This window comes from Balaenoptera physalus (genome assembly GCF_965194825.1).
Source record: "Balaenoptera physalus genome assembly, chromosome: 17".
In the NCBI taxonomy this organism is placed as follows: Eukaryota; Metazoa; Chordata; class Mammalia; order Artiodactyla; family Balaenopteridae; genus Balaenoptera; species Balaenoptera physalus.
The window spans coordinates 66,841,663-66,865,289 of record NC_138895.1 but is presented as its reverse complement, the minus strand read 5'-3'; the positions used below and the strand labels follow the sequence as shown (position 1 = coordinate 66,865,289).

Here is a 23,627-nt window from a genome sequence, read left to right as displayed (position 1 = left end):
AACAGCAGTGCTGTGAATCTCAACAGGTTGCATATAAAGGTTAGAGGGGAGAGGACGGCTAGGAACATATATGAAAACTAGTTCTGAGAGAGAAGACCTTCAAAATGTGTGTACTCTTTGACTCAGGAAATACAGTAATTACACTTGTAGAAATTATCCTAAGGAATTATCATGGCTATATGTGATGTTTAAATTTTATATGCATTAAAAAAGAAGTCTGGAAGAATATATACCAAGGTGTAAACCACAGCTTTCCATGAGTGGTGAGATAATGTAAATTCTCTTCTTTTGTTTCTCTCTGTTGTTAATGTTCTCTATAATTATTATGCCTTTCTTTTATAATTTTTACAGAGGTTATTTTTATTTTTTTTAAATTTGTGTGTGGGTCTTTTCTAGTTTGAAAGCATTTAAAAATGTTCTCTGCTCCAAGAGTAGAAGTTAAAATTCCAGGGAAGAGGAATCTAGTTGCAAACACAAGCGTTGTGGAAACATTAAGAAGTTGAGCCTCCTTCCCATCCTAAGACTATCTGGTTTGATATTAAGCTAGGTCTTTTCCAGCCCCCACTTCTGTCATGAAATGATTCCTACTGTGTCATGGAGACAGCTGCTAAAGGCTGAGTGAATCTATGCTTGGGCAGCGAGCCTGGAAAAATGGAGGGTACTGCCAAAAGGGAGTTCAGATTCCTCCCCAGTTTAATTGTTTTCCGTTTCACCATGACTAGATGATCTCCTGGTCTTCTCCTGCCCAAGAATGTCCCTAAAAACTTGGATGCTTTGTCTAGTCTCAGGTATGAATCATCTGGAAAGAAATGATTCTGAGAATAAACATTTTCTGTATCAAAGATATGTCAGAATCTGAGTCAAGCACTAGCCCAAGTCCCTCAACAACCTTAAGATTCTCCCAGTTGTGGAGAGAGTGAGAAAGATGCCATGACGGATGATATGTAAGAACCAGGTGCAAAGGTCTGTGGGGTCCAGCCCGTCATGGGTAGAAGTATGTTTGGAACACAGCCTCTAAGAAATGCATTTCAGTGATGTTTTGTAAGCATTAAGAGACATGGTCTTACTCATGAAAAGAAAATTCAGGAGACTCTCTAAATGTTTTCTACAATACTTTCCCATTGAAGAGCAGCAAGAAAGCAAGCAGATTAGACTTAAATTCTTACAAAAATTATAGTTGAGTAAATAATTTGAACCTACATGTCTTTGACTCCAGAAACATTTTGTTCTGTTTTTTAAACCGTGTGATACTGTCACCAAATATATCAGTGTTTTAAAAACCTTTTTCACCGCAATGAAAAAAAATTACATCACACACACATACACTCTAACACACATTTACAAAGAAAAGCTTCACAAAACAATACACACTTTTACTATGTGTAAATAGATCATTTCTATTCTATCCTATTCTTTTTTTTAAGATTTTTCTTTTCTTTTCTTTTCTTTTCTTTTCTTTTCTTTTCTTTTGGCACGGGTTTCAACCCACTCAATATATTTCACAACCCAATGATGGATCAAAACCTACCTACATCACTTACACAAGCTGCTTCAAGCAATTTTTTTTCCAAAATTAGCTCTTAAATTTTCATGGGTTTATTTTCTACACCATTACCACAAAAAGACAAGAGAGTTTGGTTTATGTTTAAACACATTTTTAATAAGCTCCTCATTCAGACAAAACCTTCTCAACCTTTTCAATTAAGTATTCTGTCTTTAATTGCTTGGGGAGAATCCTTTTTGCATGAATAATAACAGGCATTGCATGTCCAAGTCATTAATATTGTGGTGCTATGGGAAGCAAGTTCTCCAGGTAATTCTATATAAAGTGGGTTAGAATAACAGCATGCTCCTAAAATAATGCATCCTACTTACTGTGTGATCTTAAAGAAGTTATCTAACTTCTCTGGGTGATGGTTACCTCATCTGCAAGATAATGCCATTTTATTGGACTATTGGAAGGTTTGTATTAAATAATCCAGTGAAAGGGCTTGACTCAGGGCCGGGCACAACATAGGTTCATTTTGAGACATGAGCTAGTATTATTTTAAATAAATCCCTTGTGTTAGACCAGGTTCTCTAGGGAATAGAGCTTGAAGCAAGCATTAAGATCCTAATACTGTTTTGGAGTGAAAGCCCTCCTTCCTGCTCTACATTTGCCATTCTCTCTCACACACACCTGTATGTTCTTCCCACCATCCTATTTAACCTGGCCATACACAACTGGACAATTTCTGGCTACAATAATGATGTCTAAGCCAACCCAAGCTCATCACATCCTGGCACACATCAAAGAAATTGATAAAGGTAAGTGGTGGTGTAGCTAGCTGCACCACCATCAGTGCCACCATTAATCCAGCCTTGAAGTGACAGTAAAGATGTCTCTTGAATTTCTAAGCTCATGAGACAGAGACAATTTTTACAAAAATTCCAGGAGGTGAGTGGAGTCAGCCTGACCTGACACAGCTACTCCTTGAGAGAAGCAATTAGACCTGGGGACAAGGCCACATGTCCTTGGTGACAGTGGGTTACTATATTGCAACAAAGTAGATCTTGAAGAGAAGACTTAGTGAAATGGTGGAAATCCAGGGTCCAATCTATAAGAAGCTGTTAAACATCATGAAACTTCAGGTGTGATTGGATTTGTGTGTCTGAAAAAGAAGCTTCCAGTCAGAACTGTCACAGACTGGAGTGGATGAAGGAGAAATAACTGCTAAATATAATCGGGATCCTGGATAGGATCCTGGAACACAAAAAGGACAACAGTTGAAAAACTGATGATATTGGAATAAGGTCTACATTTTAGTTAATAGCATACTAACGATTTTAATTTCCTGGTTTTGATAATCGTACTATGGTTAGGTAAGGTGTTAACATAAAAAGAAGGTTATTTTGAGTCAGCTCTACCATTGAGAACCAACTAGAAAAGCTGGAATTAATTACTGAGGTGTAATTTGTATGCAGCAAAATGCACAAACTTAAGTATAGAGCTCAATGTATTTTTTTCTTTGATTTTTAAAAAATAAACGTATAGTTGATTTACAATGTGGTGTTAGTTTCAGGTGTACAGCAAAATGATTCAGTTATATATATTCTTTTTCAGATTCTTTTCCATTATAGGTTATTATAAGATACTGAATATAGTTCCCTGTGGTATACAGTAGGTCCTTGTTGTTTATCTTTTTATATATAGTAGTGTATATCTGTTAATCCCAAACTCCTAATTTATCCCTCCCCTCTCCTTTCCCCTTTGGTAACCATAGATTTGTTTTCTATGTTTGTGAGTCTTTTTCTGTTTTGTAAATACATTCATTTGTATCATTTTTTTTAGATTCCACATATAAGTTGTATCATATGGTATTTGTCTTTCTCTGACTTACTTCACTTAGCATGAAAATCTCTAGGTCCATCCATGTTGCTGCAAATGGCAATATTTCATTCTTTTTTATGGCTGAGTAATATTCCTTCGTGTGTGTGTGTGTGTGTGTGTGTGTGTGTGTGTGTGTGTGTGTGTATCTCACATCTTCTTTATCCATTCATCTGTTGATGGACATTTAGGTTGCTTCCAAGTCTTGGCAATTGTAAATAACGCTGCTATGTACATTGGGGTACATGTATCTTTTTGAATTAGAGTTTTCATTTTTTCTGGATATATGCCCAGGAGTGGGATTGCTGTATCATATGGTAACTCTATTTCTAGTCTTTTAAGGAACGTCCATACTATTCTCCATAGTGGCTGCACCAATTTACATTCCCACCAACAATGTAGGAGGGTTCCCTTTTCACCACAACCTCTCCAGGATTTGTTATTTGTAGACTTTTTGATGTTGGCCATTCTGACCGGTGTGAGATGATACCTCATTGTAGTTTTGATTTCCATTTCTCTAATAATTAGCAATGTTGAGCATTTTTTCACATGCCTGTTGGCTACATGTATGCCTTCTTTGGAGAAATGTCTATTTAGGTCTTCTGCCCATTTTTTGATTGGGTTGCTTTTTTTTTTTTTTTTTGATATTGAGCTGCACGAGCTGTTTGTATATTTTGGAAATGAAGCCCTTGTTTGTCGCATCATTTGCAAATATTTTCTCCTAGTCCATAGGTTGTCTTTTCATTTTGTTTACGGTTTCCTTTGCTGTGCAAAAACTTCTAAGTTTGATTAGGTCCCATTTGTTTATTTTTGCTTTTATTTCGTTTGCCTTGGGAGACTGATCTAAGAAAGAATTACTTCGATTTATGTGAGCAAATGTTTTGCCTATGTTCTCTTCTAGGAGTTTTATGGTGTCATGTCTTATACATAAGTCTTTAAGCCGTTTTGAGTTTATTTTTGTGTATGATGTCTCAATGTATTCTTATATATGTAATATATAAAATGTGACATCACCCTATACATCCAACCCAGATCAAGATATAGACTGCTTCCCTCACCCTCACCTCATGAACCTATGGTATTAGAAGTCAAGACAGTGGTTACCTTTGGAAAGAAAGGACAGAGTAGTGATCAGGAGGGGGGCCTAGGGAGCCTTCTGGGGCTCTGGTAATGTTCCATTTCCTGACTCCGGTTTTGGTTATAGGTGTTGGGTTCATTTTTTGATAATTTACTGAGCTGTACACTTATGGTCTGTGCATTTTGCGTACATATATTATAATTCTGTTAGAACATTTATTTTAAAAATATAATTTGTACTGAATCTGACTGAGGGAACTGCACAGTGGAAGTCATTTTAAAGTCCTTAAGTGCTCCTAGGCACTGGAATTTGTTTGGACAATGTTTTCCACAATTTCCCAAAAACAAAGACAATATGTCCCCAAGTGACAGATGGGCTATAACACGATTCTTCATCTGAGTGTCTTCAGCATTCCAAATAAGAAAGGATGACCGATTTACTGGAATGGGATTGGCATTTACAAGGGAACTCTTTTTTTTTTTAACTTTAGAATTTTTTTAAAATTTATTTTTATTCATTTATCTTTGGCTGCGTTGGGCTTCGCGGCTGCCCGCGGGCTTTCTCTAGTTGTGGCGAGTGGGGGCTTCTCTTGTTGCGGAGCATGGGCTGTAAGTGCACTGGCTTCAGTAGTTGTGGCACGCAGGCTCAGTAGTCGTGGCTCTAGGTCTCTAGCGCACAGGCTCAGTAGTTGTGGTGCACAGGCTTAGCTGCTCCACAGCATGTGGGATCTTCCCAGACCAGGGCTCGAACCCGTGTTCCCTGCATTGGCAGGCAGATTCTTAATCACTGCGCTACCAGGGAAGTCCCAAGGGAACTTCTTTTATTTTTTTAAACCAAGTATCAGGAATATTTGATTCAGTGGGAGTTGAGCATAACAGATCAATTTTTAAATTAAGAATTTTAATGAATTTAAAATGAAGAATTTATTTAAATTTTGTAAAACTAGATGAACCCCGAGAAAACACAAGGGGGCAGCATTCCATAACATTATAAATGAAGAATGCTGAAGGAGTGTTTTTTGTTGTTTTTTTTAGTAACAATATAAATATTGAGAATGGTCCTTAAAGAGAGCATCTTATCAAAGGAGGAAACGAAAGGTCAGAGAGAAGATTACGGGAGTCGCTTTAAATTCCCTTAAATCACAGAGGTCAAGAGTGGCAAAACACGGACCACGGCTTATGTTTCCCAACTGCATATTGAGTGGTTTTTCCACTCTGTATCGTCTCAAATGGTCTCCTGGATGAAAGAGCACTTGCTGTGTGCTGGAAATGGTTAACTTGTCACCAAAAGACCCTTGGATAAGATCTCCATTTACTGTGGACACGGATTAGGGTGTAGGTGCCTGACACCTGTTACTGAAGATGAGTAGTTTAATGTGAGTGAAACATGAATCAATTGCAGAGCAGAAATATGCTTCCAATTTAATATGTGCTGATCTTCAATATAAAGGAGGCCTTGAGGGAATGGTTAGATGGTGATAGTTTTAAAAATGTGGTTTGGAAATGTTAGCACTGTGCATTGTAATTTCACCCTTGAATTATGTTTTATTGCACTCTCTCGCCTTTGAGAAGGAGCCATTATTAAGCCTCAGGGTGATACAGTGTATTTGCCCTCTTTAGAAAGACAATAAAATCAGGCTTTATGGGGAGAGATGATGAGGGTTTGCGGTAGCTTTTAGCTGTGGAGTCTTTTTACTACATCAAGGTTAAGCCTAGTGGACTAATTCACAGGGTTCTTCCTAGTATAGAAAAGCCACCCTTTCTGCCCATGACAGCTGGGACACAAGACTTCCTGCTCCTTGGGAATTCCCTGGTTGTCCTATGGTTAGGACTCTGCGCTTTCACTGCCAATGGCCCGGGCTCAATCTCCTGGTCGGGGAACTAAGATCCCAAAAGCCACATGGGTGTGGGAGGGCCAAAAAAAAAAAAGACTTCTTGCTCCATGTTTCAAGGTGGCTGCAATGTCAGGGAAATAAGAAAAACTCACCTCTTGTAACTGATGGGATTGTGGGAAGAAGAAAGTGAGAATGGAACAAATGAGGAAACTAAAGTCCAAAGAGGTTATTCACTGAGTCACTTTAAGTTCCCTTAAATCACAGAGGTCAGAGAAGGAGGATGGAGAATGCAGGGCTCAGAGTGTGTCCTGATTTCCCCTCTCCAGGAGAAAGCCTAAAACCTGGAGAAGAAAGCCAATAGGAAGACAGATTTCTACCTTCCTTCTCAGTTAAGACTCTGAAAAGTGACAGCCACTTCTGGCAACCTGGTGGTCGGTGCAGTTAGTAGAAGGAGGCCTTGACTTTGAGGTTCTCCAGGCAGCTCTCTGTCCAAGGGCCCAGGAGTCCCTGAAGTTCCAAGAGACCTTGGAAGGCAGCAGAACCTGCAAACCTACCCAACGCCCTGTGGCAGAGGATGAGGCTGCCACGGGGCAGAGCCTGACGGTGGATGGGCAATGGATAGGCAGGCCCAGAGGGCTTAGGTGGGAGATGTGGCAGAAACTCAGGTGATCTGTTGGGCCAGACAGAGCCAAAGTGAGACCAAGACGGCCAAGGAGGAACCCAGACCCTAGCCAGGCCGAGAGAAAGCAGTTTACAAACTGCAACAGCTACAGCCTGTTAAAGGCTGAAGATACTGAAATGTTCTCCCACTTGGGTCAAACTCTTTTATTCCATCACAAGCAAGACAGCTTTGCTCCCTCCCTTTCCTAAGGCTGCATATCAGCCTACCTCTCCTTTGCTATTTGATTCATTAACAATCCCTTTATGTCCTTATTTCTCTAGGGACCTGATACCAAGTCCCCGTGGTACCGAAGCAGAAAACATCTTGACCGGCATTGAACTAAAAAAAAAATCTCTCTTTGTTAATTCCCAGCAGGTGCACCCCGAACATTTTCCCAAGCATTCCCAAGCTTCTGCACCCCAAAACATTTTCACTCCTCAAGGGGGCATGCCTTCCGTATCTGACATGCTACCTGGGAGGTCAAAAGGAAGCCGTTGGTCTCCCCAGTTTTGGAAGTCTTAGCCCTGGGGAACGGCCATCCAGTCCTAGCTCACTCACCTAGGATGCATTAGGCTTTCATGCTAATAGGATTTTCATATACCCGTCCACGCACAACCTGGACATTCTCTCACATGCTCCAATTGGCAGTAAGTATGCAGTTAGGCCCTTACTCCGAGACCCTCGCCATTGCTCTGAGGAACTTCAACAGAGATAATGATGCTCTGAGAAGAAATAGGGGTCAAGGGGTTGCAAGGAACACCCCTCATGAAACTCTCTTTCTGCCAGGCAGTGGGAGTAAAGATGGCTGCAGGTCTAAGGCTCTGCAGTATCTCCCTCCACTGGCCTGGGCAAGAATTCAAGAGAATTCGTGGAGTCCAGGGAAGGACAAGAGGTTTACTGTTAGTTAATTAGTTAGTTAGATTTATGGATGGTAACTTGGCCACACCCCCAGGTCCAAATTCCATCTCTGCCACTTACTGTGTGACTTTGGAAAAGTTGCATAACCTCTCTGTCCTCGGTGGCATTTTTATTTGTAAAATGAAATTAATGACAATACCTACGTTGGAGGGTTGTTGCAAGCATTAAATGAGACAATGAGGTATTCCATGCAAACTATATAGTGTCTGACTCATAGAAGGATGATAAATGTTACTTATTATTATTGGCTTAATGGCTTTAGTTTGCTTAAAGAGATAAAGTTCAAATAACTCTGGAAATCAACACATTTCCATAACCAGATAGTACTGATCGATGCAAAATCATCTTTATGTTTACTGGTATAGATTCTAAACTCTAACCTAATAAATAACCACACCTGGATGTAATTAATATGATCCATTCTACCCTTGTCTCCAGAAAGAATTATCACCATGTTCTTGGGTAAATCATCTGAGTAAGGCTGTCCTTATGAGCAAGGCTGAAGTGGCAAGTGAAAAGGACATTGAGTGGCAAATCTGCAACCTTCAGAACAGGCAGAGGCGCTGCTCCACCAGCTCAATCAGGATTTATTAACGTGTGGGTTGAGGGGAGCATGGGGCCTGCAGAGGTGTTTTGTTGGGGCAGTGATTCTGTTCTATGTTGTTTTAAAACAACTAAAGGTGTGAGCTGAATGCTTTAGGAGGAGCATGCCTTCTACACTCGCGGTAGCCTCACCGTTCACTCTTGTCTTAGGCCGTGCCTCTCCCCACTTGTCCATCGCCCACCTGTCAGTCGGGCATTTGAGATGAGTATCTCTTGAATAAAAAAAAAAGTCTATGGCCCAGGACCTACCTGGATTTCTGTTATGGGGCTTCTCATTGCAGAAAGACCTTGCTGCATCTTCTCTCGCAAACACAGAATCCACACCCAACCGAAATCCGCCAAGTCCGAGACCAGCCCTTCCCTCTCGCTCTCTTGACAGTTCGCGTCCAACTCTCCACCCAGTTTGTGGGCTGGATTCTGCAGAAGGGAGGGGGCTCTGTTAATCTTTTCAATGCGTCTCACCTTTTTATAATTGGTGAGACAAATTACTTACCTCTTTTCACATGTTTTAAATGATGTGACTCTTGGCTCGGTCTTGTCCTAAATAAACAGCAAAACGTCAGGCAGATCCAAGCATTCAGATATCTTCTGACTCACCGGCAAGCTGTGAACACAAAGACAACCCCAGGCTATAGGCTGTGTGGGAGAAGCTTCCAGATTTTAGGACTCCTTTTCTTGCTTTCATGTTTTTTCATACAGAGCAGGAGCTCTCGGTGACACCATTTTTAATTCCTGTGAAGTCAGGTCAAGTTCCTTGAAACTGAACTGTTATAATCACAGAGTATTTAGACATTTTTTTCTATCTTTACACACCTATGTTCCACTATATTTTCCCAATTTAGGAATTCCACTTATTGTCTCAAAAATTGTCATTTGTTTTTTGTTTTGTTGGGTTTTTTGGTTTGTTTTTGGCATTTCAGCCAGAAGGAGTGAACTATCCTAAAGAGAAATAGAGGAGCAGACAAGAGCACAGGTCTAATTACTGTAATGGCTTCGTCTTTTATCAACTGGCACACTTTGCTGGTGTCCCTACCACAGCTTCACAAAGCCTTGTTTCCTTCATGTGGAAATACAGTCGAGGAATATTTTTTAATCTACCACTAACTGATAAGAGCTTTGGTTACCCTGTAGAGCCAGAGGGAAAAAGCCCTACAAGGCACATTCTATAAGGGAGACTTCTTCTCTGGCCAAGGCCACCATGTTGCACAACCCTGAGGGATACCATTCCTCAGTTTGTGTGAATGGGTCCCCTACAGCTGTGCACTATGCAACCATGCATTGGCCTTTATGCGTTGGCCCTATAAAGCATCGTTTTACCTGTTTTGTATCTGAATATATCTATATTAAGTAGGTAAGGCCTGTCCTTTTCATATATCTAATTATGATCATCCCTAGAGGGTTTCTTTAACTCAGGGCTTAAGAAACAACAGTTGAATTTGTTGGGACAGACTTACTTATACAAACTAATGATTTCAGCAGTTCCTTGTTGAGGACTAATTGGTATTCTCTGGCAGAATACCATTACATAGTAACTGGAGTTTGAGCCATATAATTATAGAATGCTAATTGTAGAATGTAAATAATTCTCATTCTAGGGTGTGGGTTCAGTCTGTTCCCTACAAATTCAGTTGTTGTTTCATAATGTCTGAGGTACTGGGGGTTTCCTAACCATAACATCCATTATCCAAGGGGTGGCTTTTCTTTGTTTGCTAAATACTGCAGCACTCTGGATACCTGCTCAGTTCAATCACTGGGGGTCTGCACCTCTTCTGCCAGATCAGTAATCTGCTCCTGCTGTATCAGTGGGTGTGATTAGAGTGATTAGAGTTTGCTTCCTGTGATGAGAAGAGAGCCTGACTAATTGTGTTAAAATAAAGCAACGTTTTGTTTTGTTTTGTTTTCCCTTTAAGCAGAAACATGGACACTATGACATTTCCTGTGTAAAACCAGTAAAATAACTTCTGATTGGCTAAAATTAGGATTTACTCTTAACTGTTTCACTTCCAACTGGATATAAGCCAGTCTTTTTTTTTTAATTTTTATTTTATTTATTTTTTTTCTTCTTTTTGGCTGCGTCGGGTCTTAGTTGCAGCACGTGGGTTCTTCTTTGAGGATTGTGGGATCTTTCGTTGCATCACGGGCTCTTCATTGTGGTGCGCAGGCTTCTCTCTAGTTGTGGGGTACGGGTTTTCTCTCTCTAGTTGTGGTGCACGGGCTCCAGGGTGTGTGGACTCTGTAGTTTGCGGCACGCAGGCTCTCTCGTTGAGGCACGCGAGCTCAGTAGTTGTGGCGCGTGGGCCCAGTTGCCCCACAGCATGTGGGATCTTAGTTCCCCGACCAGGGATCAAACTTGTGTCCCCTGCACTGGAAGGCGGACTCTTCACCACTGGACCACTGGGGATGTCCCTAAGCCAGTCTTTTTGAAGTTTACAATTGCAATCCATAGGTGAATTTGAAATCAATTTATTGGATTGTGACTAGCATTTAAAAAAAATAGAATATAATGGAGTATGATAGAATGCAATTAAATTGAAAAAACAAACAAACATCAGCATGCATCATACATAGTGTGAGTACGTTTATCAGTCAGGGTTCTCCAGAGTAACAGAACCAATAGGATGTGTGTATAAAGGTAATTATTTAAAGGAATTAGCTCACCTGATCAAGGAGGCTAGTAAGTCCAAAATCTGCAGGGTGGGCCCACAGGCTGGAGACCCAAGAAGAGTCAATGTTACATTTCAAGTCCAAAAGCTGTCTGATGGCAAAATTCCTTCTTGCTCAGGGGATGGTCAGTCTTTTGTTCTATTCAGACCTTCAACTGATTGGACGAGGCCCACCCACATCACGGAGGGCAATCTGCTTTACTCAAAATCCATTGATTTAAATGTAAATATCGTCCTAAAACACCCTCACAAAAACATCCAGAATAATGCTTCAACAAATATTTGGGCACTGTGGTGACCCAGGCAAGCCGACACATAAGATTAACCATCATGGAACATATTTGCAGGAGTCATTCACGCTGTGCACCAGATATTTTTGGTTCTTTCCCCAGGCACGTGGTGGAACTGCACTGAAGTTAGGTGTGGCCAAGTGATTTGGCCAAAGAAATGTGAGCAGAAGTGATGCGTGCCAGGCTGAGTGGAAGTTTTAGGTGCCATTGTGGGATTCACCATGGTCTCTTTCCCTCTGCCATTAAGACCGGTGACCTATTTACAAAACAGAAACAGACTCACAGACTTAGAAAACAAACTTATGGTTACTAAAGGGGAAGGGTGTGGGGAAGGGATAGACTGGCGGTCTGGGACTGACACGTACACACTGCTATATTTAAAAGAGACAACCAACAAGGACCTACTGTATAGCATGGGGAACTCTGCTCAATATTCTGTAATAACCTAAGTGGGAAAAGAATTTGAAAAAGAATAGAAAAATGAAAAAGAAAAAGAAAAAGAATAGATGTATGTGTATGTATAACTGAATCACTTTGCTGTACACCTGAAACTAATACAACATTGTTAATCAACTATAGTCCAATATAAAATAAAAATTAAAAAATAAAATAAAAAGGAAAAAAAATTAAAAACTGGTGACCTTTGAGATGGAGGCGGCTCCATCAGCCTGAGTCCTGGAAGGACAAGGCGGAGCTGTGTCCCCAGCCACCTCGTGAGCCAGAACAAAACGCTGGCTGCTTTGAGATTTGGAGATTGTGTATCACTGCAGCAAAACCTGGTGGATCTGGCAGTTTCAGTATGCTCTGTAAAACTCATATTTCCATTGTGTGTGTGTGTGTGTGTATGCTGAGTCATGATGCAAAATGAATCTCTTACTGTACATTATAATCAAGAAGTTTGCTAGCCAATGATACAGATTGCAGCTTTACCTTATGTCATCTCTCGGTAAAAAGATGAGCATTGGAAGGACCCTGAAAAGTCATCTAGTTCAGTGCTCTCATTTTAGAGATGAGAATTCAGAGGCCGAAGGAAGTCAAGTCATTGATCTGAGGTCACAAGGTGAGCAAGGACTAGGACCCAAGCACATGTTAGACTTCAAGCCGCTGCTTTACCACAAAACCCTGCTTTGGGGCTGATCTTGCGCAAGTGCTTTGAAAACTCCAAAACCTCATAAAAACATCAAGTGATGAAATCATCACAAGAACTAGTCAAGTAAGTTGGTAAAAGGCCTAGGCTTTGTCAAACCTGCTTTCAAATGCCGGCTCTGCCACTTATGAGCTATATAACCTTGGGGACATTATTTAATCTCTTTGAACCTCTGTTTCCTTATGTGTAAAATGACAATGATATTATGTATGTCCTATTTTCCTGATGAGTAAATGAGATAATAAATGCAAAGGTCCTAGCACAATGCACATCTCATAGTAAGTGCTAATGAGTTATTGATATTTGTAGTAAATATTAATGCCAAAGAATTTGGTTTGGAATAACCACAACAAAAAAAGCGATTCCTGGCCTTGGAAAGAGCCAGGGTTTAGTGCAGAACACGGTTTCTCAACTGCAGCACTATTAAAATTTGGAGTCAGATGATTCTTTGCTGTGAGAATTGTCCTGTGCACTGTAGGACATCTAGCAGCGTCCAAGGATACTGCCCACGAGATGCTCCAAGTGTGTTTCCAGACACTGCCGAACGTCCCCTGGGGGCAAAATCAATCCCAGTTGAGAACCACTGTTGTAGAAACTGTGCTTAGAGTTTTACAATGAATTCTTCCTATTAAACAACCAACACATAAAAGAAGGTTAAACACTTTGAGAGAAAGGAGTCTGAGCTTCCCTATTCTTATATTTTATTGATGTTACCTACTTAATGTCTATGTGACCTACTGGAATAAATGCTCCGTGAAGGCGCTCTGTCTGTCTTGTGTCCCGCTGTGTCTCTAGGGTGCACGTCACCCAGCACATAGCAGATGCACAAAAAAGGATATATGTATATGTATAGATGCTTCACTTTGCTATAAAGCAGAAACTAACGCACCATTGTAAAGCAATTATACTCCAATAGAGATGTTAAGAAAAAAAAAGTATCACTGAATCAATGAATGAAAGTAATTTTTTTCTGCAGTCCTTATCTGGTAACTAACAGGCACAAGGTTCCTGCAGGATCAAGAGGGTGGGTTAGGTTTGTGGAAAGTATCCATCTTCTTCACCCCAACTCTAAAATGAAAAGGTTCCTGAAGAGAACCTGTTCCTAACAAAACAGTTAAGGTCTTCACCAGAGCACAGGTCCTCAGATAACGGTATGAAAAGGGCAAAACAGGGTCCCAGTTTTGCCACCGGGACCCAAGAATCAGCATGAGGAACCCCTTCAGGTCAAACTGATAGAAAAGCAAGATCCAGAGTTGCTTCAGAAGTGCCCGGGGCAGGTAAGGACTGGTCTGACGCCAGAGCTGGGGTGTGGAGAGGGCTGATTTGTAGACAGGTAGAAAGAGGATGCAAAGTCACAGTAGATCTGACTCTGGCCCCCTCCTACTGTTTGAGGTTGTGGACTGCTCCCCAGGAACAGAGCTGCCTAGAAAGTGATGTTTTTGTGTTCTCGGTCACTCTGCCCTTGTTATTTCTCCCATGTGGTGGTTGAGTGAACCTGAAAAACAAGTGTGCACCCACCCTTCTGCTCTAAAACCATGCTACCCACTTAATGATCTCGTGACTCTGCCTGGATATACAAGTCTAACAATAACCATTCTGTTTCATTCTAACCTCTGTTTGGATGCCACCCGGGAACCACAGCCTTTTTCTAACTATTCTGGCAATCGTGAATAACATTTCTTATGTATTCAGAGTCTTATCAGTTGAGTGGACTCCTGTGATTCTTGCTGGCACCCACCCAAAGCCACTACTTTGGCTTCCCTGCATCCCACAGCTGGATCCCATCTGTGTCCGTGGCTTCCTGGACGCCACCTCAATTTACGTTTCTCCACATGAGTCTATGGCTTTGCTGCTGTGGATGAATCTCATTTCTACTTCCCTTTTCCAGCAACTTTGTGAAGCCCGTGTTTATCATCTCCTGCATATTTTCCTGCATGCTTTGTCCTTGGACAAAATACCATTCCTCTTTCCCTCTATACCAAAGATGATCTCTGTAGGGTTTCCCAACAGCCAACAGCAAAGAAAGAATTGTCTTGATAACCCAACAGAAAATGGGCAAAGACTTGAACGTTCTCAGAGGAGAATATCCAAATGGCCAAGAAACATATGAAAATGTGCTCAGCTTCATTGGCCTCCAGAGAAATGCAAATTAGAACCACAATATACTCACCACCCCAATGGCTCAGGATGGAAAACACCAAGTATTGGTTTTAATGTTCATGGTCTGCAAGTGGCAGTATAACTTGGTACAGCCACTTGGGAAAACTGTTTGGTAATATCTACTAAAACTAAGTATTTTAAATTCCCTACAGCAATGAGCATTCATGCCCTGCCAAAGACCTATTCTAGAATGTTCTTTGCAGTGCTGTTCATAACTGCCTCAAACTGGCACTACCCAAATGCCCATCAACCACAGAGCAGAAAAATAAATGGCATTATCTCGTCACAGTGGAAGACTGTATAGCAACAGGAATGAATTATGTATAACCTCACGCAACACCATGAGTGAATGTCACAAAATGTTGAGCAATAGAAACCTGACACAAAAAGAGTATACACTATATGACACCATTTCAATAGAGCCCTAAAAGAGACAAATCTATGCTATTGGAAGTGATAATAATGGTGACCCTTAGTGATGGGAAGAGAGCATGTGGGATGTCTCTCTCTTTTTTTTTTTTTCCCTGTAAAATTTTTGTCTTTGGTGAGAACATTTAAGTTCTGCTCTCTTAGCAAATTTCAATTATACAATACAGTGTTATCAATTATAGTCACCAAGTTATACATTAGATCCTCAGACCTTATTCATTTTTTTTTTTTTGGCCGCGCCTCGGCATGTGGGATCTTAGTTCCCTGACCAAGGATCGAATCCCCACCCCCTGCAGTGGAAGCACGGAGTCTTAACCACTGGACTGCCAGGGAAATCCCAGACCTTATTCATCTTATAACTGAAAGCTCGTACTGTTGTACCAACCTCTTAATATTTCCCCATCCCCAACCCCTGGTGACCACTTTTCTACTCGTACTCTCTAGCTGGACCAGGAAGGGGCTCAGCTGAGGGTTACCGGCCCCCTGCACCCCCAGCAGCTGGGCGATTGAGTGCCTCAGTCTGGAAGGGGTCTGCAGCAACCACTCCATATTTGAATTAAAAATTGAAAAAGAAATAGTCTGTCTTGAACAGTGAATAAAGAGAGGTGAAACATTTGAAAAAAAACAAATGAACAGAATGGGACCACCAATATGTACACTGACCATAGACCAGCACTGAAATGATCATATCAACTATCAATTCGTTTCATTACCCTGAACTCTGGAACAAGCTGAGCTGTGACATACTTCATTAGCTGCTTCTCCTGAACCAGATGTCCATGCTTGTTTGTTTATTCACATACTGTTTAGTTCCAAGAATTTCCTGTGACTGACCCAGATGCTTTAAGCTCAGCAGGAGAGAATTCACCTATTAATAGCCCGGGTGGAATCTCCAGTTTAGAATGTGGAGTCCCAACAAGTGTGTCCTGCTTCCAGCGTTTTCAGCCTTACTGACTGGTTCCAAAGGGCAGGGCTTACTGGCAACATTCCTGCTGTTCAGCACTGTGGCAAGGGCAGCCCCATCCGCTCCAACAGGGCTTGGGCTGAGCCCTTGGTTATTTATTAGAGTTCAGGCTGCAGTTTTCTGGAAGGCACAGAGGGACCTTGGCGTGAAGAGCTCTCTCCAGTAAACACTGTGTTCCTCACTGTGGTGAGGGATCCATTGCGAAATAGTATCCCATTGGGCCTCGCTCTCCACCCGGCCGCTGGGCCGAGTGGCTTCTTTGGGTGGGAGCCCACAGTCACCCAGGCAGCCTTTCACACGCTTATCCACTCCTTCTTTTTCCCAGGGAAGGGCTGGGCAGGGAGAAAGCAGACTGCTGCTGAGTTTTAGCCACGATGTGATCCTCTGCAAAGTGGAGAGGACCATCCCAGGGTGGCAGAAGGTAGCGTCTCTGTTCCAAGTTTTATCATAAACAGTGGTGCTTTCCAACAACAAGCTGAAACAGGAGCCAGTGGTGGTAGATTTGGGAGCTTAGCCAAGCCGTGATGGAAGGAAAGTCTGCCTCTAGCATCCTCTTTCTGAACCCTTTTCTAGGGTGTCCTCACTTGTCTTTCTGTTCCCAACTCCCCATTTAAACTCATGGTGCCCACTGCCCTTATGGTTCTGCCAATGCCTTTTTGGGGTAAGTTCACCTCATTTGAGGGGTTCTAGAGGCTCATAGGAACACCAAGCCCTGGGGCCTTTCATATCTCTAATGGACTATTATATACTAGACTCCAAAGGGATAGAGCAATCCACTTTGTGAAAGTGGATTGTCAAGGGTTTCCTGAGTAAATGGGTTAATGGTAGCTCCAGCATTCGGACAGCTGTATTTTGTATAACGTGTATCTTATCCAATAGCTGTGTTTTATGTTCCCATACTGCCAGTGGATTTGACAGCAGGCACTCTGTAAGAGGCTGTCATAGTGGATATATATGGTTTTGTCTCTCAGAATAACTCTTCCCTTTGGAGAAATGCTGCTTCAAACTACTGGGCCTATTGATTAATGGTACTCCTATGTCATCGACACAAGAAGGGCATATGGCCCAAGGTGAACCAATGGTAGGAATGTATCCTTTTGTTCACAAAGATTGGTCCAGGGGTTATCAGGTGACACAGGCCAGGCTGCTTGAAATTCTGGCGCAGGATATTTTATACTGGAGCAGATGCAAAAGCATCTTTTCTTCTCTGACTGGTAATCTGTAAGAATTTGAGCCTGGACCTTCTGGCAGTGTGCCCCCTGCTACAAACGCTTATGCAAATAGAGCCCACACAGAGAAGTAGAAAGCAGAGAGAAATAACTGTTACACAAAGAGAGAAATCCCTGGCAGCCTTTTAGGTTTTATTCATTCTGATTTCCTTACGTGAAGATTCATTCCAGTTTGCCTAAGGCAGGCCCAGTTTACCTCTGTTGTCCCAGCTTAATCATTAACATCTCCCTCTTTCGTTCTCAGAAGTGTTCCAGGTGGGTGATAAATTATATAATCACTGCTCCTATCGCAATGTGGTTAATAAAGCAATAAAGTCCTTTTTCCCCTTAAGCTAATTCAAGCTGGTTTTCTGTCATTTGCAACCAAAAAACATCCTAACTGACCTACCATTCGTTTCTAAATTAATCAGGAAATTTGATTTCCTATACTCCTAAACTTGATTGTTTCTACTTGCTTGAACTCTTTGGCAGATACCTGATTCTATATCTGGTTCTTGGTCTCCACGTGTTCTGTGGAATCGACACCCTGTGCTCTTCCAAGCTTACCCAAGCACCTTGTCCTGATTCTGAGTGCCTCTACTCCACACTTCACCAAAGGTCAGCACAGCCCACAGATTTCATCAGAAGGCTCTGGGACCAGGCTTAGAGAAGAAAAGAACCAGGGTAGGTTTGAGGGACCACCTGGGTTTATGAAATTCAACTGTGTTTCCCATTCATGTGTTATTCTGCTCAAAGTTCAAAGTCCTGGAAGAGAGAGTTGATTTAATTTGGGTTTGGGGCCCATTCTTTCACTAGGAGAAACTAGGGCACCATGATAGACATCTTATCATAACTATACAAAATGAGGGAGAGGCAATTCACCTCCAGGATATAGGTGTTGTTAGCAAAAAAAAAAAAAAAGGGAATGAGTGCCAGGAGACCAAAAGCATATTCAACAATGTGTATTTAATAATGCTATTGGGTAGTTTTGCCAGCTATTAGTATGTCTATACCAATGAGAGCTAAGTGAGCTCTTAAAATACAGGTGCCTGGTGCTCAGAAAAATTGGAGATGAGGTGGTTGATCTTTCTGGAAAAACCATGAACCCCAAATATGACTACCCTAAGTGATAATGGAGCTAGTCTTCATACATTGTGCATTTCTGTAATCCATGATCATGACAGAAATGCTAGCTGGCATTTGTAGGGATTTTTGGAGGGTTCCTGCTGTTCTCATTCTCTTGTCTCAAATCCTGTCCATCAGGGCTATCCCCTTGGCCAGCATTACATGAAATTCAGTCTCCAGGTTGAGCCCCTCTTCCTGATTCTGTCCCTCTACACTCAGTCCTGTTACCCTCTTTTGTCTTCTGGCCTTGTAGTACATTTCCCTACTTATGGCACATCTCACCATTCTGAACTTTCAGCACTACCTCTTTAGCTTTGCATTTTGGTCCCCTCTTTCCCCATTGTTCTTGACCTATTAAAGCCCTGGGCTAACACATCATTTGATCTAGTTTGGCCTCTGAGACCTTGTACTTTATCACTGACTCTTGCAGGATGCACCTTGACTGGTTCATCCCAAACTGATGTAGGATGGAGTAAAGAAAAATACTGGTCCTAGAGTCAGACACACTTGATTCAAGTCTCAGTTCTGCCATGATTGTCATTATGCAAACCTGGAACCTAACCTCCCAGCAGAATGATGTTCTATAGCTTTCCTAAAACTCCACATACAATTTTGCAGATTTGTTTCATGTGTGAATATTTACTTCTGCCTTACTTGGTAATGAACTGTTTTCAAATAACTAATTTAGAGAATATTTGTTTCCCTTCTCTTCAACATCATTGTATTAGTCAGAGTAAGATGATCTATGCTACAATAACGAATAAGCCCTCGAATCTCAGTGGCTTAAGCAAAGTTTGTTTTCTCTCACATCATAGCCTGATGTGAATCAGGATGCTGTTCTCCGTAGATGACTCAGGGATCCAGGCTCTTTCCATCATGTGGCTCCTGTATTGCAGGATCCTTCTCTTCTAGCTCCATATAAGGGGGAGAGAAGACACATAAGATTTCACAGGCTATTCTATAGCCAGCCTTGGAAGTGGCATCCATAACTTCTACCCACATACCATAGGCCAGAACTGAGTTACACTGTCCCTCCCAGATGCAAGGCAGGCTGGATAATATAGACTTTCTATGTGCCCAGGAAGAGGAAGCAGGGTTGGTGTCAAGCATCTAGTTAGTCTATCACAATCACATTTCCCAGCTGGTATGTGTTGAAAATAAAACCACATGATGTTATCATATAATTATTATAGTAAGTATAATGATATTAAGCCAAGCATATAATATATGCCAAGCATATAATATATGCCAAGCATATAATAAGCTCTTTACATGAATTGTTTTTAATTAATTATTTTATATATATATTTTTAATTTTTGGCTGCATTGGGTCTTCATTGCTGTGTGCAGGCTTTCTCTTGTGGCAAGCGGGGGCTACTCTTCGTCGCAGTGCGTGGGCTTCTCATTGCGCAGTGGCTTCTCTTGTTGCGGAGCATGGGCTCTAGGCGCATGGGCTTCAGTAGTTGTGGCACACGGGTCCAGTAGTTGTGGCTCACAGGCTCTAGAGTGCAAGCTCAGTAGTTGTGGCTCACGGGCTTAGTTGCTCCACGGCATGTGGGATCTTCCCGGACCAGGGCTGGAACCCGTGTCCCCTGCATGGGCAGGTGGATTCTTAACCACTGCGCCACCAGGGAAGTCCCTACATGAATTATTTAATTCTCACAACAACCTCATGAGTGTTACAAGGATTAAACAAGATAAATGTTGTGGAAATGCCTGGTGCCAGTAATTATTCATTTCATTTGTTGGTGCATTTCACGTTCCACAGGGCAACTGCCCAAGTTAGGATATTAGAATAGACCCTAGTACTGTCTTTAATGTCTATGTTTGGAAATGAATCATTTTGTTATGGAGTTATATGATAGGGATGTGAGGTATACCAAAATGAGTCTGCTCAGGTCTTTAGTGATAAGACATAACAACTGTTTAAATAGAGTTAATATGAAGCAGACAGTTACAGCGCATACGGATAGTCTGCTTGAATTCTGTGATTTAATTTAACTGGGGTTGATTTGCAAAGACATGACCTTGGTTCTATTTCTTGTTTGTCATCCAGCATGGACCCACCGATAGATATAGCCTCTCCACATAGATTCTCCAGGGCTTCTACTGTTATGTAGTTTTGCACCCAGACTCATGTTTATGCTCGCCCCATCCCAGCCACCATCCCAGAGGTAGACTTCAGCATTCAGTAACTGCTGGAAGAGCCTGCTAGAGGCTGATAAGGAGAAATAACAGATTTTATGTCAAAATGGGGAAGGAAAGAGTAAGAGAGAGAAAGTCAGTTGGTGGTCAAGGAAACAAAAGGCAAAGAGGATCAAAAGGAAATAGCCTTGCACTCCAACTCACAGTCAGCATAAATTTTTTAAAAAGGAAGCTTTCCTTGAAATTAGTCTAGAGTCTGGACACTAACCGTAAAGAAAGAAGAGCACTGAATGAGAAGCTGTGCACGCACTATTTTTATTTTTTGCACTAGGATTCCCTTTGGGGTGGCAGGGGTTAGACTCCAGCAGGCAAATGAGAGGCAGTCTCTGTTCCTACAAGGGGAGGTCTCGGCCCTTACAGAACCCTACGATTGTCTGGCCCCGCCAGACTCGCCTGACACGGCAATGCATGCTTTGTTTCTGGACTTGCTCTTTTTCATATGAAGAGGTTGACATCATCCAAAGGCATCTGCCATATAGTTGATGCAAACAGAAGCCATTTCCAAGGAGTAAGAAGAGGGTACTTCAGCCCTTGGCTGGGTGGGTGGGCGTGCATTCTGCTCTTGCTTCACAGGGCTGGGAGCTGAATTCAGGAAGCCCCCTAACAATTACGTGCATTGTGTTAAAAAACCATAAATACACATCACCACTGAGTTTTTCTCATTCTAGGCACTAATGGTCTTGGATTATTAACAGTCCCTTTCTCTCCTGCGAAAATCTGTCATAGTCAGTAACTTAGCTAGGATGTTGAGGTAGTCTTCCAGAATCAGATGACATGTTCCTATTTCTAAGTGAAAACTTCAACACACTCTTCTTGACTTCTAATTCATGTAAGAAAAGCACAACAGATCCAAGAATGAAGAATTTGTCAGAAATGAAAAGATAGCAGCAACTCTCACAACCTGCATTAAGATGAAAGTTTCATTTCCTTCACATCTGTGTGTGTGTGTGTGTGTGTGTGTACGCACATTCGTGCGTGAGTGATAAGTCTAGCTATATCACAAAGCCCTGGCCTTATAATCTAGTTGTTCTCATGATGGAGGTTGTAGGGGAGGGAGAAGATCAAAAGTAAAGGTGGAGTTGATAAAACATTGTGACATGCATTAGAAAATGGTTACTTGGGACAATGTGCAGAAAGTAAATAAAACACAGTAATGTGCATAAAATACTTAACATGGGCATGGCACAGAATGGACATTCAATAACTATCACCATTATCATTTTTAAATTAATTAATTAATTAAGTTTTGGCTGCGTTGGGTCTTCATTGTTGTGCGCGGGCTTTCTCTAGTTGCGGCGAGCGGGGGCTACTCTTCGTTGCGGTGCATGGGCTTCTCATTGCAGTGGCTTCTTTTGTTGCAGAGCACGGGCTCTAGGTGCGCAGGCTTCAGCAGTTGTGGCACGTGGGCTCTGTAGTTGTATCACTATTATCATTGAGAAACTCTTTCTAGAAGCCTTGAGTCCTGGGGATTTGCCTTCATTCCTTTTATGGTGGGTCTGTGACCTAAACCTCTGTCCTTGTAAAGAAGGAATTCTGGAGATACATAGACACACACACACACACACACACTGGAATCCTACTCAGCCATAAAAAGAATAAAATTTTGCCATTTGCAACAACATGGATGGACTTAGAGGGCATTATGCTAAGTGAAATAAGTCAGAAAAAGACAAATGCTATATAATATCACTTACATGTGGAATCTAAAATATACAGCAAACCAGTAAATATAACAAAACAGAAGCAGACTCATAGATATAGAGAACAAACTAGTGGTTACCAGTGGGGAGAGGGAAGCGGGGAGGGACAAGATAGGGGTAGGGGATTACAGAAAAAAGAAGTTCCCTTTGTCTCTCCTGTGTCCTTGCTGTAAGTTCACTTTCTTTTCTCTAAGCTTCAAGAAAGATGCCAGACTGAAGGTCTCCTGTGCTCCAGTAGATGTCAGTCTGGCCTTATGGGAGGACCTAGGGAAAACTAAGATACACACAAGCCTGCTTCCAGGAATGAATGAAAAGCGGGGTGGAGTGCCTTTCACAGGCCATCTAAGAAATAAGGCAGGAAAGAGGAGGCAGCAGCAAGACTTCGAAGCCCACTTCCATCTCAGGAAAGTATATTGTAAATTTGAGATTTTTACAAACACAAACTTTTATTTAACAAACATTAATTGAGAGGTTACTGTGTGCTGGGGACCTTCTTAGGTCCTGGAGATGTAGGATTTGTTGATGTAGTTCCTATCCTCTAGGGCTCCCAAGTTACTTTTTAGTTGCCCAGCTGTAGTGATTAGCACTTCACCATGGCAATAGGAGGCCATCTATTATTATGTGTTGAATGAATGAAATGAAATGCATGCATGAGAACAAAAGTATCTGAGTGTTTGCTTGCAGAAGAGCATCTAAGAAGGAAGTTGGAAAAATAGCCACCACGCACCCCCCCCCCCCCCAGTTTTGGAACAAAGGAAACCCTAAGGATGAACCAAATGATCCGTAGTGATGTTGAGAAGAGGAGAACAGGGGTGACCCCCGATGTCTGCAGGAGGAAAGTCAGCGTGAAACATCAGCCACCAGGGAAGACGAATGGGCCCTGGATCATCACTGCTCAGGAGTGCAATGATGCGTGTGGACCCCACGGCAACATCAAGGAAGTGGAGTCCTCGCAAGGAGCGAGTTCTGGCTCTCAGTTGTTCTCTGCTACTACGAGCCTGTGTGATCTTGGATCCTTGGGCCACCAGGGTGGCCACAGGAGCCAGATACCATCAGTAGTCAGTGACTGGTTCCAATTCTGACCCACCACTTGGCTGGTGTGTGGCCTTGTGCCACCAACTTCACCTCCCTAGAGAGCTCCTTGCCTATAAGATGAGGATTTTTACTAGAACCTACCTTATGGAGTTGCGTGAGGATTAAATTAGATCATCCCTAGAACACAACAGACTAGCTGGTATATATTTAGAGTGCAATAAATATTAGCTATTATTGTTT

General features: G+C 41.9%; 1 protein-coding gene across 1 annotated transcript in view; it reads right to left on the bottom strand.

Moving 5' to 3' along the window:
* Nucleotides 1-23,627, bottom strand: part of DEPTOR (DEP domain containing MTOR interacting protein) — a 196,179-nt gene that overhangs the window by 8,734 nt on the left and 163,818 nt on the right. Inside the window, exon 9 of the transcript XR_014255491.1 lies at nt 8,711-11,670. The gene's annotated coding sequence lies outside the window, so the exon portion shown is untranslated. The remainder of the gene's footprint in view (nt 1-8,710; nt 11,671-23,627) is intronic.